We start from the raw sequence: 5,492 nt of genomic DNA on the forward strand, positions 1-5,492 counted from the left end.
TGACTAGACATTGTAATTCATGGTAAAAGAGATCCAGTCATAGTCATACCCAATATAAATTAACAGTAATGAATGCAAATGACAACAGTGCTCTCCAGCTGGTGCTTTTTAATAAGAGGGTGATGACTCAACATAAAAGTAAATAGATAGGCCCTTCGCAAAGGGAAGCATGGATTTGTAGAGGTGCCAGAGCTAGGTTTTGAAATAGAGATAAATAATATTTTGAGCGGCATACTTTCATTGTCAACATAACAACCAAGAGATGGCGATATCTTCCATGCTACACACATTATAAGCGGTTCCCAAACAGAATGGTAAAGTTTATACTTCCGCTCCACCAACAAGCATCAATCCATGGCTTGCTCGAAACAACGAGTGCCTCCAACTAACAACAGTCCCGGGGGAGTTTTGTTTGCAATTATTTTGATTTGATTTGCATAAAGCATGGGACTGGGCATCCCGGTGACCAGCCATTTTCTCGTGAGTGAGGAGTGGAGTCCACCCCTCTTGAGAATAACCCGCCTAACATGGAAGATACGGACAGCCCTAGTTGATAGATGAGCTATTCGAGCATACAAAACAGAATTTCATTTGAAGGTTTAGAGTTTGACACATACAAATTTACTTGGAATGGCAGGTAGATACTGCATATAGGAAGGTATAGTGGACTCATATGGAATAACTTTGGGGTTTAAGGGATTGGATGCACAAGCAGTATTCCCGCTTAGTACAAGTGAATGCTAGCAGAAGACTGGGAAGCGACCAACTAGAGAGCGACAACAGTCATGAACATGCATTAAAATTAATAAACATTGAGTGCAAGCATGAGTAGGATATAATCCACCATGAACATAAATATCATGAATGCTATGTTGATTTTGTTTCAACTACATGTGTGAACATGTGCCAAGTCAAGTCACTTGAATCATTCAAAGGAGGATACCACCCCATCATACCACATCACAACCATTTTAGTAGCATGTTGGCACGCAAGGTAAACCATTATAAACTCCTAGCTAATTAAGCATGGCATAAGCAACTATAATCTCTAATTGTCATTGCAAACATGTTTATTCATAATAGGTTGAATCAGGAACGATGAACTAATCATATTTACAAAAACAGGAGAGGGCGAGTTCATACCAGCTTCTCTCATCTCAATCAGTCCATCATATATCGTCATAATTGCCTTTCACTTGCACGACCGAATGATGTGAATAATAATAGTGCACGTGCATTGGACTAAGCTGGAATCTGCGAGCATTCAATAAACAGGAGAAGACAAGACAATATGGGCTCTTAGTTAAATCAACAATAATGCATATAAGAGCCACTTCAACAATTTTATTATGGTCTTCTCCTATCAACCCCCAAAGAAAAGAAAAGAAATAAAAACTATTTACACGGGAAAGCTCCCAACAAGCAAAAGAAGAACAGGAAATATTTTTGGGTTTTCTATTAATTATTACTACTACAGCAAGAAAGTAAACTAGCTATAAGGGCATATTTATCCCTATGGTGTTTTGGTGATTGATGACAATGCTTTTGCGGACTAATCGTGTGCCTTGAGTTTCTCAGACGTTTCATCGCTAGGCACAAGACGGTTTGGTGCCCCTCAAAGACTATTGAAGACGGCGTTTTCCACGTTTCTTTTTGGTGGATTTGAGTCGTAGGAAAGCCGTACTATTAAGAGGGGGTCCGCGTCGGAAAGGTTCGGGTGGAATCATCACGTACACGTTTTCCTCCTTGTCTCCTCCTTTCCCCTACGCTTTGGAGCATCCTCCGGTTATCCTCTATGCATTATGTCTTGGTTGCTGATTTTGGGCTTGCGGTAGTACTGCTCCCTGGAGCGGTAGTACTGCAGGCACCTGCGGTAGTACCGTACCTCGGCGCGGTAGTACCGCAGGAGCCCACGGTAGTACTGCTCATCTGGAGCAGTAGTACCGTGGCCCCCAGGCCAAGTGCCGCTGCATTGCGGTAGTAGGGGCGGATGTAATTTTTTACATCCGCGCCTCCGCGGTAGTACCGCACCTTGTGCGCGGTAGTACCGCGCGCGGCCTGGCTCAGCTGCCATGCGGTAGTACCGCTCCTCCAGCTGTAGTACCGTGTCGGATTTTTTGCATCGTTTGTTTTTCAGCGGAAGTAGGCACGGATGTATTTTTATTCATCCGCGCCCATCCCAGGCTAGGCCATTCCTGCCTTGCGGTAGTACCGCAAGGGGGAGCGGTAGTACCGCGCTTGCGGAAGTACCGTTCTCAGCTTCTGTGCTTCAGGCTTGTTCTAGTTCCCGCCACTGCAGCGGTAGTACCGCGGTCTCTCGCGGTAGTACCGCATGGCCGTGCGGTAGTACCGCTTGTCAGGGGCGGTAGTACCGCAAGTCGCGGGCTGGTTAGGTGGATAACGGTTGGATTTGTCTCTCCACTATATAAGGGGTGTCTTCTTCCCCGAGTTGACCACCTCTTACAATTCTAAGCTCCATTGTTGCTCCAAGCTCCATTTTCGCCCGATCTCACTCCCTAGCCAATCAAACTTGTTGATTTGCTCGGGAGTGATTGAGAAGGCCCCAATCTACACTTCCACCAAGAGAAATTTGATTCCCCCACTAATCCCTTGCGGATCTTGTTACTCTTGGGTGTTTGAGCACCCTAGACGGTTGAGGTCACTGCGGAGCCATAGTCCATTGTGGTGAAGCTTCGTGGTGTCGTTGGGAGCCTCCAATTAAGTTGTGGAGATTGCCCCAACCTTGTTTGTAAAGGTTCGGTCGCCGCCTCCAAGGGCACTAACAGTGGAATCACGACATCTCGCATTGTGTGAGGGCGTGAGGAGAACACGGTGGCCCTAGTGGCTTCTTGGGGAGCATTGTGCCTCCACACCGCTCCAACGGATACGTACTTCCCTTCAAAGGGAAGGAACTTCGGTAACACATCCTCGTCTTCACCGGCTCCACTCTTGGTTATCTCGTGCCTTTACTTGTGCAAGCTTATTTGTGCTATATCTCTTGCTTGCTTGTGTGCTTATTGTTGTTGCATCATATAGGTTGCTCACCTAGTTGCATATCTAGACAACCTACTTTGATGCAAAGTTTAAATTGGTAAAGAAAAGCTAAAAATTGTTAGTTGCCTATTCACCCCCCCCCTCTAGTCAACTATATCGATCCTTTCAATTGGTATCAGAGCCTCGTCTCTTTATTAAGGACTTTACCGTCCAAAGAGTATGGTTGACGTCGTAGAAGGTGTGGAGGAGCACTCCGGTGCGAATCCGGTCTCTTCTACGGGAGATGGGGGAACCGCGATCTCTCGTGAGGAATTCAATGTGGCGTTGGACACATTGAAAACCTCCATGACGACTGAGGTCGAAAGCATGTTTAATAAATTCATAGAAGGGCTTAAACTTTCCACCGCACCGTTGAAAGTGGGTGATCCCGCCAACAAGGTGACAGATGCTACCTCCGACAAGGGGGAAGCTACTAGCGAGAAAGGCCCTTCTTCTAGTGGTAAAAATGGCACCGACACCTTTGCCCATGTGGAACCTCCACTTGTCTATGGTGGACCGTTACCTTCCACTCATTTGAATCATGCCGGCCCGGCCCCTAGGATTGAGAAGAATGTAGAATTTGATTCTTGGGTCTATCGTTTTAAGCGTCATTTAAATCATGTGAACACTAACCTTTGGAGAATCATTGAAGAAGGTTTCTATCCGCATGATCGAAGTAACTTCACTCCTAGAGAAGCTGTGGATAATCAATTCAATGAGAATGCTCTCTTCATCATCCAAGAAGCAATCCCACCCGAAGATCTTCCTCATCTCCGGCCCTACCCCATGGCCAAAGATGCTTGGCACCAAGTGGTTTCCCTCTATCGGGGAAGCGCAAGCATTCAACGCTCCAACTATGAAGTGGTGCAAGATGAGGCCGATGAGTTTGCAACGAAAGAAGATGAAGAACCTCATGAGCTTTATCGGAGGGTAGCCAAACTCGCGGTCTCTCTCCGAGATCATGGAAGTAAGGATACGGATGACAATTGGATCAAGCGCAAATTCCTCAAAGCAATGATGCCCTACCACAAAGCCATGTCCTCCGTCATTTGTCAAAGGCCGGAATTCCACACCTTGTCCTCAAGTGAAGTGTTGGATGAGTTTGTTGCTATGAGCATCTTGGACAAGACCGCCGACAATGCGGTACTTCGCTCTCAAAGAGTTAAAAAGCCCAACCTTGCTCTAAAGGCCAAGGTTAGTATGGAGGAAGAGGATGAGGAGTAAGAAGAGGAGAGCAACCTCGAAGATACGAAGTATACCTATCATGAACACATGGCACTTGCTTCAAGGCAATTTTGGAGCAAGAAGAACTCAAGGCCCAACTTCAACAAGAACAATTCAAGTGGCGCAAAGGGCAAGTAACGAGTGAGGACTTGCTTCAATTGTGGCAATGTGAGCCACTTTGTTGCGGAGTGCCCTTATGAGAAGAGGGGAGACAATGGTGGCAAGCTCATCCGAAAGGACAAGGCCAAGTCGTTCCCCAACAAGAGCAACTTCACCAAGAAGACTCCTCCCAAGGCATTGGTGGTACAAGAAGAGTACAATGAGGATGATGAAGATGGTGAGTCGGTTGCCATGGCCTCCGTTGCCATTGCGACAACTCCACGGGTGTCTCTCTTTGACTCACCCAATGAGAACACCACCGCCAAGTGCTTCATGGCTAAAGCCACCAACAAGGTAACCCCCAACATCAAAACTACCATCATTAATCATCCTTCTTCGGATTGCATTGATGAACATGATGGGACAAATGTGGAGGAGAATGAGTTTGAGACCTTTATGGGCAAACTCAAGGGTAAATCCAAGAAGCACTTTGTTGCTCTCTTGGAACAACTTGGTGAAGCCAATGACATGATCGAGGCTCACGTAGATACCATCTCTAAGATGGAGAGGCATAGTCGTGACTATGCCGATGAGATTTCGGATCTTTCCAATGCTCTTGACGAAGAGTGTGGTCTTCGTTTGGCTCTTGAGGAGTTACACAACGATGATCATGCTAAGTTAAAGAAAGACCTTGATCATGCTCTTGTTGTTTCTCGTGTGCTAAACTCCGAGAAGGCAAAGCTTGGGGTTGATCTTGCTAGACTCAAAGAGGAGTTTGACATTCTCGACAAGGCTCACAAAGTCTTGAAGGGTGTTCATGCTAGCCTCAAGGAGTCTCATGATCAACTCCAAGTGAAGCTAACCAAGGAGAAAGCCACCTTTCCTCATATGGTGTTAATTGATAATGCAAATGCTACTAACCCTTGTTGTGAGCATGTGCATCTTGTTGAGGAGAATGCTAAGTTGAAGGAGCAACTTGAGAAAGGCCTTGTGTCATGCATACAAGGTGAGAAGAACCTCAATGATCTTTTGAGCAATCAAAAGGAAGTTGTGGCCAAGGAGGGGATTGGGTTCGCACCCAAGCCTAAGAACAAGAAGAAGAATGACAAGACCAAATGACTTCCTCCTCTCAAGCA

Source organism: Triticum aestivum, chromosome 4D (genome assembly GCF_018294505.1).
Source record: "Triticum aestivum cultivar Chinese Spring chromosome 4D, IWGSC CS RefSeq v2.1, whole genome shotgun sequence".
NCBI classification, from domain to species: domain Eukaryota; kingdom Viridiplantae; phylum Streptophyta; class Magnoliopsida; order Poales; family Poaceae; genus Triticum; species Triticum aestivum.